The following is a 14,151-nucleotide window of genomic DNA, read 5'->3' as shown; positions in this document are numbered from 1 at the left end:
CGAGGCAGGAGACTGGACGGGCTCCTCGGGCCCTCCAGCTGACGAGGCAGAAGACTGGACGGGCTCCTCGGGCCCTCCAGCTGACGAGGCAGGAGGCTGGACGGGCTCCTCGGGCCCTCCAGCTGACGAGGCAGGAGGCTGGACGGGCTCCTCGGGCCCTCCAGCTGACGAGGCAGAAGACTGGACGGGCTCCTCGGGCCCTCCAGCGGACGAGACAGGCGGCTGGACGGGCTCCTCGGGCCCTCCAGCGGACGAGACAGGCGGCTGGACGGGCTCCTCGGGCCCTCCAGCGAGAATAGTCTCAGGACCAGCGGGCACAGGGGCCCCTGGCGGGCGCAGAACAGAACCAGCAGGCGCGGAGACCTCTGGCAGGCGCAGAACAGAACCAGCAGGCGCACGGGCCTCTGGCAGGGACAAATCAGAACCAGCAGGCGCACGGGCCTCTGGTAGGAACAAATCAGAACCAGCAGGCGCACGGGCCTCTGGCAGGAACAGATCAGAACCAGCAGGCGCACGGGCCTCTGGCAGGGACAAATCAGAACCAGCAGGCGCACGGGCCTCTGGCAGGGACAAACCAGAACCAGCAGGCGCACGGGCCTCTGGCAGGAACAGATCAGAACCAGCAGGCGCACGGGCCTCTGGCAGGAACAGATCAGAACCAGCAGGCGCACGGGCCTCTGGCAGGAACAGATCAGAACCAGCAGGCACACGGGCCTCTGGCAAACACAAGGCTGACTGCAACTGCACCGAGCATTGACTCAGCTCAGGCAGCGACAGCCGGGTGCAGTCCTCAGCTGGCTTCTTTACCTCCAGGGGTCCAGAGTCTGCTGGGGGCTGAAACCCAGCCTCTGGGGAGGCCCTGGAGTGCATCTCAGAACTGGCCAGCTCTTGAGGAGTGTTTTCAGGATTGTTTGGTGTGTCTCTCTGCAAAAAATGCGTAATAGAAAAAGAGTCCAAAATGGGAGGCAGAGACGCAGCCTGCTGTACAGAGGGAGTCGGTGAAGATGGCATAGATGACTGGGCTAGTGGGGATACCGGGGGCCGAGCTGAATGCTGCTGTGCAGCTAAACGAGCTTGCGGCTGTGCAGCTAAACGAGCTTGCGGCTGTGCGGCTAAACGAGCTTGCGGCTGTGCGGCTAAACGAGCTTGCGGCTGTGCAGCAGGCTCAAAAAACACAGCCCCGGTATAAACAGTCACACGGTCTGGCGAAACAGACCGAGTGTCTTTTCCACTCACCACAGCCGGCAACTCAGAACTCTCGGGGCCCGGCTGTGGTGATGGGCGTCGGCGGCGTAAACGTCGCTTCCTTCTTGGAGATGGCTCCGATCGGCCGGGTAATTCCACATCCGGCGGGCCGGGCCGCAGATTCCCCGGCGGGCAGTGCAAGACATTCACCGCCGGGCTGGGTCGGGAAGCGGTAGCAGCTGGAGGGTGAAGGTGAAGTTCGTGCAGAATGAAGTCCTGTGCGAGCGGGTGAAGTGAGTCCAGTAGCCAGGGGTGAGCAGAAATAAGCTGCTGTAGCCTGGCTTCCACAGCGCGGTGAAATTCCTCCCCCTCATGCTCAAGCCATAGGTTAACTAACCTCGAAACGGAGTCAATCACCCCCTCCCGAAACTCCTGGGAGGGTGCGGATGCTGCTGGGTCCATGTTTGGTCGGCTCGTACTGTCACGGCTGGCGGGGTGAGCCGTGTGGTGTGGAGGAAAAGGAGGACCCAAAATGCAGACAGTCGATATGATGATGAGAGTGAGGGTTTTATTTACAGTGCACGAATAACAGAACTGAGGGCAGGACAGAACATAAACCTAAACTGAGTGAGCTGAATAACAAACCGGAGATCATACGAATGGGGTGGGAGGCAGAGAGACACAGACGAGGAACAGACACCATGAAACACAGACGAGCCGACAACGAACACAGACCGACACCCACTATAAATACACACACCAGGTAATCAGGAAATGGCACACAGGAGGGGACACAGCTGGAACTAATGGACATAACGAGACACAACCCTACAAAGTAAAACAGGAAACACACAGACTGTTTTACATAACAACACGAGGACATGAACAGAGCACCGAGGGAGACGCAGGTAGGGAAGATAAACACAACCAAACACCAACAACCAATACAAGATCAGAAATAAACTAGAAAATACTAATAACAAAACTCAAAGCGCTGGGTCACCGACCCAGGACCATGACATAAACAGCATGATAATATATTAAGTAATCCAAAATATTCAGAATACGTTACTCTCATTGAGTAACGTAATGGAATATGTTACAGAATACATTTTGAGACATGTATTCTGTAATCTGTAGTGGAATACATTTTAAAAGTAACCTTCCCAACACTGCCTTTAATAGATATAAAATGTCTTTGAGCAGTCTTGTAAAGTTAAATCAGAAAATCAATCTGAGAGAAAAAGGGTAAAAAAAAAAAGTGGCTGCAGATTCAAATATTAGATCCAGTTCTAGGTTCACAGAAGAGCAAATATTGTTTCAGGGAATACAAGGACTGTATACAGTACAGTAATTTTTTAAGGGTGTTAAACTTTATTGTAACACCCAGGAGAAAAGCCACACTGGTTTTTAACTCGCAGTGGTGGCTCAGTGTTTGTTTTATTTTATGAGTTTAAGGCAGGGGTCGGCAACCTGCGGCTCCGGAGCCGCATGTGGCTCTTTAGTCCTTATAGTGCGGCTCCACGTGGTTTGGGAAAATAAATTAGTAATAAACAAGTATTTAGCTGAAGTGTATTTTATTTCTGTTAGTTCTTTTTTTTAAACTCGTAGTTCTAAATTGGAAGATTATTGTGATATTGAAATATAAAAATAAAATTATATTCTATTATTTTTTTATCACTCAAAATAAGCGTCACACTCGCGGAAGCCGGTGTACCTGCCGAAACGTCGTGCATTTATCGAGACTTTCAACCCCAGGTAGGCCAATTATGGATCTTTGGATCCACATTATGTCACCAGCTCCACCGTGAACTATGTTAAAAACAAACACCGCTCACAGCTTACAGTCCTGTAATCAGAGGATCAGGAGCAGAAGTCCCATTGTACCACGGCAGACCCGACGATATTTGCATGAACACGCTTTTCAGCATCTCTTTGACCACTTTTCACACACAGTTGCTGTACGCATACAGCCGGCTGTAGCTTTTCAGCTCACAGCCCGACACATACCAACAACAACACAACAGCATAGATAGCACAGACGTTAAGGCGGCAAGGCGTGATTGCGAGTGCCGCTCAGGTGCGTCCGCCTCCCTTGCAGCGGTGCTGCAGACCACGCACCACCACACACATTAACCAAGTAAAATACATATTTTGGAAGAATTTTGCAAATATCTATTTTTTTTTTTTTTTAGCAGCATAGTGCTTTTATTACAATTATTTTTTAAAAGTCAGGTCAAGGCTCCAAAATCCCAAAGGCGATATAAGGGCGGCGGCTCACAACAGTTTTTCTTTGCTACATGGATCATTTTAGTTCAGCTGGGTGTCTTTCCTTTTGTTATATTTCTTTAAGAGTTCAAAATGTGTTAATTACATAAATAAAATGTAATTTTCTCTGTAGCACTTCATGGATTTCATAAGCAACACACCTTAGTTGTTCACACAAAGCATAAAGGTAAAAAACAATATATACAGTGTTATCTTCATTTTAGATGTCAAAAAGTAGCTCCCAGTGTTTTCTTTTGCATGGGAACCGGCTCCAAATGGCTCTTTGGGTCCTAAAGGTTGCTGACCCTTGGTTTAAGGAGTGTTTTGATTTGGAAATGACTAATAGTATCAGATCCAAGAAGTGGATTGCCACTGATAAAGGTAACAGCACTAAAGGTGACATTACTAGAAACCAGAGGCTTTAACAGAGCATCAGTACTTGTCAGGCGTTGTGTGGAGGCGAGGAAGAAGGAACCCAAACTCAGGACTCGCAGGTAGGTGAAGACTGGTGAAGGTTTATTATAAGGAGCGGATGAACAAAGGGTGAACGGACACTGACTGGCTGGATCACTGAGGCTGACTGAACTAAGAGAGCACACGGGAAGGACAACATCACACGAACATCAATGACACGACAAAGAACTGGTGAAACCGAGGAACTTAAATACACAGGTTGACTGATGACACTGATTGGAAACAGGTGAGTACAGGGCTGAACATAATCTGACTAATGACACGAGAGACAAGCTGACATGGGGAAAAACAGGAAGTGAAAACATTGATGTGGGAAAACTGAAAACACTGGGTCACCGACCCAGGAACCCTGACAGTACTGAGAAAAGTGTAACGCTATTGGCACCACTATCCTGTGTCCTTACTGACTGCTGTTCAAATAGCCCAACAATTATGTTTTTAAGCTTAAGACTTGTTCAGTGTTCCACTTAAACATGGAATTTCTCCTTTAGGTGTTTTGCGTTGTGGACCTCAGAATGTAACTCTTGCCCACAACGATCAGACACTCCTGTTAAAGTGGGAAGATGAGCCTTCTTGCTCTGTGATACAAGATGGGCTCGTGTACGAGCTGCAGCTTCTCATAGCAGACAAACCTGTACACAACGTAAGAGATTATTGTGGGTAACAAAGAACTGTTGCTCTAATGTGTTTATGATAATGTTGTAGGGTAACGTTGTTGTGGCACCTGCACAGATAGGATCTACTCATTCCTGGAAATGGACTTCCCATTTACCATCGCAGTGTGCTCGCCATTCAGTCCGGCTCAGGTCCCAATACAACAAGCAATCAAGCCCATGGATACAGAAGACGCTACCTGGTTAATGTTGAATTCAAATGATTTAGATTTTCATAATTCTTACACATTTTACAGTTGTGCTTATTATGCCTCATTGTTGTTGTTTGGCAGGGATGCAAAGCCCAGCAGAAATATCAGTTTTTCCAAAGGATAAAATACTAGAAGTAGGCAGCAGAGCCACATTCTGCTGCATTGTGCCAGAAGGAAAAGGTTTCAGGAGAATGCATGTAAATGGGTATAAAGGCATGGAAAAAAAGATCAGTGAACATGTGCATGCCCTGACTGTTCACCTGGAACAACAATCAGAAAACTGGAGTGATGTAATATGTGAAACGACCAAAGGAGACATCAGTGGAGCCAGTTTTCACGCTGGCTGTAAGTATGAAGCATCAGGTTGAGATGATGGTTTTGTTTTGTTTTTTCAAACAAAACAAATCTTCTAAATACAGATTGCTGGTTCTTATGGTTTTTTCTCGGTATTTGCCATAAATTTAGACCCCCCTGGTGACAGTGATCTTCAGTGTGAAACCCAGGATCTGGAATCTGTCGATTGTTTTTAGAATGTAGGAAGGAAAATGGAGGAACTTGCCATAGTGAGAAGAAAATACCAGCTTCATGGAAGGTATAATACAACCACAGGGTTCACTATGGAAGCAATTTACTTGTTTACTTATAAACAAGTAAATAAAATGTAATCTGGCAACTTTAAAGGATTCACTGATTCACTCGGCACTTTATTAGGAACCCCTTTTCAAATGTAGCAGAGGTCGGAAGATCATGGCTCACTGCTAAATTTAAACCTTGAAAGCACTGAAATATAAACCAGGATAAATATATATATATATATATAAACCTGGCATTCCTCGACATCAAGTACCCGTACAGTAGTTAATACTGGGAAAGTTCACTACAGAGTCCAGACTTCCGAGTGTGGGAGAATGGTCTTTCTAAAACTGACCAGACTTCACCGTGTGTGTGTGTGTGTGTGTGTGTGTGTGTGTGTGTGTGTGTGTGTTTTAAAGTATTTCTTCCTTATTCTCACTGTGATTAATATTCACAAAGAAAATCAAACACCTATCAGGATTCTTTAAAATAATAATTAATAATTTAATAACTGCACACTGCTATAATCTTGCTCCTGAAACATTTTTGCAGCTTGTTAGTAACATAGATACAGAAGAGTAGAAACAGTAAAAATGATAAATCTCGAGGTGCCAACCTCTTTTGTGTTAATCTTATCTGTAGATCTGAATGATACCTACCTGCCTTTAGTGGTTTTTCATTTTTCATTTTTGACTTTGTTTAATTTCTATAATTTGTTTCAAATTATCTGACAAGCCTGTTACGCAGTTAAGCAACAAACGTCATTACATGACTGTAATATTTAACTTCATCTATTAAAATGTTTTATGTTGTTGTAGCAGAGTCCCCAAACTTACAGTATGCAGTTGGTGTTTAGATTAAAGATGAATCAATAATAAAACAGATAATTTGACTTATTTTGGAGATGGTTTGATATCAGCCTTTGTCAACATGATGGTCAGATGCACCCAAAAGGCTTTTCTTTTCTTCTCTGGATAAAATCATTTTTAATGTGAGTTGTAATTTAAAAATAATAATAAATTGAAACAGCAATAATGCATTTATGCATCAACAAATAAAGACAAGCCAAAGATTCAGTTCCACAGGTCATTTTTGAAAACTTTAGGCCAGTTTTTTAAAATAGTGTAAAGGCCACTGGTTTGATTTCAGCAAGAGATACAAATTTCCTCTTCAGTTGCAGTATAAAAGTCTTCCAAATCAAAACACAGGGGTACCTGCTCTGGTAACCCCTTGTGAAAAGGGAATAGCTGACAGCAGCTTTAACTTGATGTCTTAAAAATGGCCAAAGTGCAATTTTTGGCACTTTGGCTAACCTTGATAGCAATGGTCTACAACAGCACTGCTTTCAGCTAAGTAGACTTGTGAAAAACCGTTTCCCCCCATTCCTGATTTTATATTGTTTTGTATGTTTGTGCCTCTGTGTTGTTGTTAATATTTAAGCAATGTATATTTTTACATTTTAGCTCATGCATCAATGGACATTTGGGTAAATGCTTCCAAAAAGTGGAGCTGGATGCTGCCGAGAGGAACTGGACCTTAACAGTCACTAATCCTCTGGGAAAGCTCGAGCTCCATGACAGGGCAGACCTGACCAAAAGAGGTAAAACTTTGGAAAAAATGAGGGAAAAATGACTATTCTTAATCCTTAAGATCAGCTGATTGTTGTGATCACTTGTTTTAGTGCACATGGTCGCTCCAGACAAAGTAGCAGCTTCAACTGTGAACCCCAGAAACATCAGTCTGAAATGGAGCTGGACTGTGAAGAAGTACAGTAATCTCAACCTCACATGCCAAGTAGATGTCAGCGATGGAAACTCTAATACCATAGTGAATAGATTAAAAAGGAAGCTAAGGTATTGGCTTTTCAAAGTAAAAGTCTTCACTGAAGTCAGCTAACATAATTTTTGTCCTTGTAGGTTTACCAGACTGAAAACTTTGGAGTTGGCCTCACAGCTGCAGTCATCAAGGACTTGATACCACACTGGGACTATGACGTGAGGGTCCGATGTGGAACAACACAGCATTTCTGGAAATGGGGTAACTGGAGCAAAAGTGTCAAAATCCGCACAAAAGGTGATGGTAAGTTGTTTTTTTTGTTGTTTTCTAAGAGACAAGACTTTAAAAATGTGTGAATGTAACAGATGTTGTTTGTCTGGTTGCACCACAGTTCCAGATGCTCTTGACGTGTGGATGAAGGTGAAGGAAGACCAGACTGTAATCTCCTGGAAGGTGAGTCCAAGTTGGTTTTTACAAAATGTTTTTTAAAGTCACTAAGTCTGGAAACTGACTCAGTTTCAAGTGGTCACCAGTGGAATTAAAAAATACACTTTTACTTAAAGCTAGTCTGTAAAGCAATAAAATATTAATAAACTTATGTGGAAAAAAATATCTTTTAATAAACTTATTTAAAAAAATATCAGTGCAACATCTTATAGAGTTAGAAAGTGATGTTTCAGAGGACACTGTTACCATTTCAGGTCTTGATGTTACTTCTCCACAGGTGCCACTGACCAATCAGAGCCATGGAGAAATCTTTGACTACAAAGTGTCCTGGGCAAAGACCAAAGACAAAAATCAGTCAAACCAAACCAACGTGTCCAGAAGCAATCACAGTCTTACACTCATGCTGGACCCCAGTGAGGAGCACATGGTCACTGTGACGGCTAGAAACATAAACGGCAGCTCATCACCATCGACCATCATCATTCCCCACCGTAATCTATGGCGTTATTTTCGTGCCACTATTCTGAGTGCACGTAAAAAAAAATTGCAGGTGCAAGTGTTGCATTTTAAGGAGAAATTTATTTTGAGCGAAGAAAAGCTTAATGTGAGTGAACAAAATGCATTGCTGCGTGCAAAAAATGTATTTCAGTGTTTGCTATTATCCATACACACACACAATAGCAGCCCCTCTCACTACGTTTTTTCATTTGCGCTCGCTCGCAATGTGTTGCTTGCGCTCTCAACATTTCTGCCCATGCGCATTCAACTCTTTCTGTACACCGTTATATTTGTGCCACAAAACCAGCCAATCACAGACACAGACAAAAAAATCTGATTGGCTGTTTTGGTCTCCAATCAGCTCGAAATGACGAAATGTAATAACCCAGAATGCATTTTGTCCAAAACTCAAACGAGGCAGTGGTGGAGGAACACAGAGTGGCGGAGTTTGAAATAATACTCTTTCTGGGTCACAAAATAAACTTTTAAGATATTTTCATGCGAGAATGGTGCTGTGTAAACTTCAAATACCTGCTCGATTTATCGACAGGCATCTCCGAAAACGTTAGACACTTATGCAAATATGTGATGTCTTGATAAATCGAGCAGATATTTGAAATAAAATAAAATTAATGAAATAAAATAAATTTCTCCTCAAAATGCAACACTTGCACCTGCAATTTTTTTTTACGTGTGCTCAGAATAGTGGCACAAAAATAACGCCATAGTAATCTAGGTATGAAGCTAACAGAGCACCACACATTACAGATAAGCTCACTTTGATTTCCATTTGGGGAAGAGGTTTGATTTTATCTAATCTGTGCAGAAGGCTGTAAGCAAAGGGTTTTCCAAACTAATGCAGAAATGGAATAGCAGTTTTCATGATCACATGATTGAGATTATATCTATTATAAGTATACAAATATGTAATTTTTGTGTTTATACTCCATATATCCAAGTCATGAAGAGTATATACATTTGGACACATTTTATTGGTTTGCAAAGGGAAGCTAAATGCCTTAAAAGTGCATTTGCCTGTAAGCAAAGGGTTTTCCAAACAAATGCAGAATTTGACAAATTAAAAATAAATAATGTAAAAATAAATAATGTAAATAATATATTACAAATAATGTAATATATTATAAGTTTACAAATAGTGATTCATGAAGAGTATAGAAATTGTGGCCTCATCTTAAAAGGGAAGCCAAATCCCCTAAAACTGCACTGCATTTTTTCTAATGCCCATAAGAGTCCTTGGAGTGGGACACTCTGGTTCAGTCAGGTCATAAAAACAATGGATGATCTCAAAGTCGCTATGTTCATTTTTCATGTAGATTCATGGGTAAAACTGTTTTTTAACGAGTCTCATTTTTCAGATAAGTCCGAGGTGAAGACCTCCTGGATCAGTGGCAGCAATGGTAGCTTCTTCCTGTCCTGGCCTGATAGTCCTAACGCCAGCTGTGGCTACATAGTGGACTGGTGTCCAATCTTCGGTAATTGCTCCTTTGAGTGGATGAAAGTGTCTCCCAACAGAACTCATACCACAATTTTTTCAAGTACGTTCTCATCTTTGCCTACAAAACTGTTTAGATCATATTTGCATCTGTTTCAGCACAGCTCCTTTTGTTGTTCCAGAGAACTTTGAAGATGGTCGGAGATACCTGCTGTCCATATACGCCTGCACTGAGGGAGCTGCGGTGCTACTACAGAGAAGAGAGGGCTACATCAGAGAGACTAGTGAGACTGATTCAGTGATTTCTCACAAAATGTGATGGTTCAATCAGCAGTGTATTTCATGCATGTCACATCTTTCCAGAAATAGGAGGCGAGCTGTTTAAACTCAAATACAAACAGGAAGACTCGGCTGTTGAGGTATCCTGGGAGCCCATACCTCTGGAAAAGCAGACTGCTTCCATCCATGGATATATTCTCTACTACCAGGACAAGAGCGGGAATGTTTTTAACGTGAGCACAGGTACAGTATGAAGGCATACTCCCTCAGGCCAGCTAAGATTTCAGTCTGGACATTAAGCACAGGATCAGCACTTTTTCATAGATGCTCTGTTAGCTGATTTTAATCCATCGTTAGTATTTACCTCCTGGCATATGATGACCTTCCTCTTCCAGTATTTGCATCAGGAAAAGGCTAATAACACAAGGTTTAACAAATGGACATAATGCCCCCTTGTGATAGTCTAAAAACAAAACAAAACAAGCCTCCTTTTTAGTGGTCTCAGCCTGTAGATTTAGGCTAAACATGATTGCGAATGCAAAAATTCATTAAAAAATTATTTTTGAATTGATTGCAGACACACACAAATCACCCCAAAAATATCCAAATTCTTAGACACCATTTTTCTTTTTGCACCCTTTACAGTAACCTGAACATGTTGCCGACGTGTCGTCTACAAATTAATTGGAATTGATTGACACACTTAATCACACTATTGAGTCTCTCTACTGATAACAAAGTCCTGGTTTTGTTTCTCCACACACAAAGATTAGCTTGTGACTGAGATAAATGAAAAAAGTCTCCAGTGTTGCCCGATGATCGTAAACATGTATTTATGTTGTAATAATGGCGGTTACTCTATGTTGATTTAGATGATCCTGAAGCCACCAGCCTCACTGCAAAGAACCTGAACATCAGTACGTACACCTTCACGGTGACAGCATCAACAGCATTTGGACTTTGTGGTAATACATCCATCAATGTCACCGAGATCCGGGTGTCAAAACACTTGGACACTGCTAGCTTGGGGCGCCCAATGAAACGCAAAGCAGGAGATGGAGCATCGCTGAATATGTTTCCAAACCAACTTCATTCTAAGCCAAAGACTAGAAAATGTGGTGAAGCATGTCTTCCCTTTGGTTTCACCTGCACAAGTGCCAAGGTAGGTCTCCCTGCAGAATTGGTTTTCCCTTCATCAGGAGCAGCGCTGGGCTCTCCAAATCACAGACAAACAGTATCCCACAGTTGTTTATGTTTTTAAACCCATTTTGCACAGAGAGGCATTTTTTGAAAAATGTATTGATAGCAATGTTGAATATTATTACACATGAAAAAAACAACTACACGTAAAATAATTACACCATGATGCCTCTGCCTTTGTGAATAGAGAGACAGTAACTGTGTGTTTATATGTAAGCGTGTAAAACCTGCAGATAGTCAGATTAACAGTTTGTCTCTATCTGCCATTCTGCAATTCATCTCATGTAAACAGTAACGTGGCGCACAGCGTGATGTGAAAAAAAGGCACATACCTTTGACGTTGCGTGATGAACTCTGTATTCCTCGTCCACACGTAAACGCAAAAAAAGAGTTTTAAAAAATCTCCGTTTTCGGTGATTCGAAACGCCGTTTACGTGTGGACGAAACAGCTGCGTTTTCAAAAATACCCGTGTAGGTGCGGACGCAGCGTAAAAGAGTTAGTAGTTTATTTCCTTACTACCTGTCATTTATTGCAGATTACTTGTATTTGCTTAATTGTTTACTAAATGTTTGAGGTGTGAAATAAACCGCAATGGAGCAAAATATGGGTGTTTGTGGTTGGAGGATGTGTGCATGCGCGCGTGCACGTGCGAGAAGGGGGGGAGCGAACATTTTTCTTGTAAAACAAAGGGGGGGCTAGCAAAAAAAAGTTTGGGAACCACTGCATTAAAGGATAGCTTTGACGGGGCACTTAACAATACCTAACCAATTAGTTTCTGGTGCCAAACACGACTTTAACTCAAGTTAAAATGTTTGCATCAGTAAATTTTCTTCTTTCCCCTTTTAATACCACAAAATTTGTTTCTTTTTGTGATAAACAAGCAAAATAAAATGCTTTGTACTGACTCACTTCTGGAGCCATTCAAGGAGTGTTTGGCTGACTAATGCTACATCTATACATCCTTCTATTGTACTAATCAGTTATTTATTGGTTTCACTATCATAATCGTTATGGATCCAGATGTCTTTCCTGTGAATGTGAGGTCATTTTCTCTATTTTTCAGGATGAACATACCGTTCGTCATCTTCACTTTGATCAGAGTCACTACAGGGAGGTCTGGGAGGTTCCGGAGCTGCATGATTATTTTAGTGCACCACGGCCTGTTGTTGGCCAGGACTACATGCCTTCTTTTTCCTTCTCTCAGGCTCCCAAAGGTTACTACAATAAGCCTCTGAAGAAACTCCAGCCACGCCTTACTTTACCCACTACAGGCCTCACATCTCAGCCAGGCGTTCTGTCTTTTCCAGGAAATGATGTATTTCCTAACCCTTCATATAACCTGACAGTGCAGGGTGAGGACCAGCAGTCACAATCACATCTTCAGATCCATCAGGGCATACGTATAATTGATAGCTTTCATGAATACCAGCTTCAGAGCCCTGAAGAGACCTTTACCGCAACTCATCCTGAGGACGTACCAGAAAGTCCTCTTTCATATTCGTCCACGTACATTTTGTTGCCACAGAAGACGTCCAAGTAGCTGCTGCATGTGTGAACACATTTAAAACTTATGTGAGTACTTCAGGCATCATTAACTGCTGTATAGTTCATCCATCATCCACCAGTTCATCATTGAGCCAACTAGGGTTGGGGTTGGGTTTTGTTTTAGTCACACGCTAAACAGGCATAATTTTAAGTGTTAAAGATGTTTCCTTTCAATAAAGTCTCAGACTCACTGCCCAGCCCTAACTTGGTGGATGCTGGGTATGATCACTATATTTCATGCATGTATGAATCTCTATAGAAGTGATAATTATAGTCATAAACAAGCTTTCTAATAGTGAGTAATCTATTTAGCTTCATGCTTTCGGGTAATTGTGAGCCACCTTTACCACATATTTTAAGAACGCAAAAGATACAGCTGAAACACTGTTCCAACCAACACAGCTCTGGGATCTATAGAAAAACACTGCATGCCAGGCACATGTGGATGCGTCACCACTTTGTCACTGCAGAAGAAACGAATGTTCTCAGAAACAGCAGAACAGTAAAACTCCTACAGGAAAGTTCTCCCTAGGGTTAATTAGTGGACTTCATGGTAAGCATGTGTACCTCTTTGAAGGCCAAAGCAGCACATATATGTTGCCAAGCGATAAAAGGTCCACATTAACAACAATTCTTCAACTTGTTTATGTGCAAAATCAGAAGTAAAACGTCGCTTCAGAGAACATTTCTACCAGTTGGAGGTTTTTTTTGTTTGGTTTTGTTGTTGTCAAGTTTACTGAACCTTGTGTCATTTTAATACTGTATAACAATAAAAACATATTAATGCTGTATAACAATAAAAACATATTAATAAAAGGAAATGCAAACTTTATTTCAACTTATTCTAATGCATGCAGTAAACTCAAGCAAATGATTTTTTTTTAAATGGTAGCTTTCCCTCACACCTAAAAGAGAAGTGATCACATTCAGGGGTAACATGAGATTCAGTCGGTGTATCGACTCAAAGACTCAAAAAAGAGCCAAAATAATCTACATCATAAACTCCAATAGCTTTTATGTACAGTGTTACAGAGTGGGATTAGCTGAGCTGTGCTGCTGCTCGTTGTGTTTCTATCAGACTGATTTCAACAAGATAAACAGCTGATTGTGAAAGATTTTACACTCCTTATACCTTGCCTTAAACTGCATGTTTAGATATTTTTCTGTTCTCCTCCCCCACATGTAGGATTGTGGGGGAGGTTATAGCTAAAGAGTTTAACTGCAGGCACATTCCATCTGAAGGTTCTGGTTTCCTTATCTAGTAAGGGATGTTCACTCCCTGCCGTTTAGGAACTCACCTATGCTTGTATATGGTGGACCGTTAAAGGGGTTAAACCGTATACAGGGGTGGCAGGAGATGACCCTTTTTATGACCAGGGATGTTGTTAAAACGGTTGTAACCAGGAAGTCACACATACAGACATACGTGCTCGCACATGCATGCACACACGCAGTGTTTTAAACTTTTATGGCCATATGGGTGGTGCTTGTGTGTTCACTGAATAAATGCTGCAGGGAATACTGGTTCTTTGGAGTTGGCTGGGAACAGGTGGAGGAACTTTCAGCTCCAAGAGCCTGATTCCAACC

The 14,151-nt window shown here is 42.3% G+C and overlaps 1 pseudogene across 1 annotated transcript; it reads left to right on the top strand.

The window, feature by feature from the left end:
- The first annotated feature begins 3,728 nt into the window (after positions 1-3,728).
- Positions 3,729-13,716, top strand: LOC146514763 (leukemia inhibitory factor receptor-like; annotated as a pseudogene). The gene is made up of 15 exons (XR_014874828.1): positions 3,729-3,834; positions 4,377-4,570; positions 4,633-4,783; positions 4,874-5,137; positions 5,258-5,384; positions 6,829-6,965; positions 7,047-7,192; positions 7,291-7,444; positions 7,533-7,594; positions 7,866-8,079; positions 9,463-9,642; positions 9,722-9,823; positions 9,903-10,061; positions 10,691-10,980; positions 12,083-13,716. The product of XR_014874828.1 is annotated as a leukemia inhibitory factor receptor-like (transcript).
- Positions 13,717-14,151: the final 435 nt, after the last annotated feature.

The sequence above is a fragment of the Neolamprologus multifasciatus genome, chromosome 7 (assembly GCF_963576455.1).
Source record: "Neolamprologus multifasciatus chromosome 7, fNeoMul1.2, whole genome shotgun sequence".
NCBI lineage: Eukaryota > Metazoa > Chordata > Actinopteri > Cichliformes > Cichlidae > Neolamprologus > Neolamprologus multifasciatus.
Note: the sequence above shows the minus strand (reverse complement) of the source record. Positions and strands in the feature narration are given on the sequence as shown.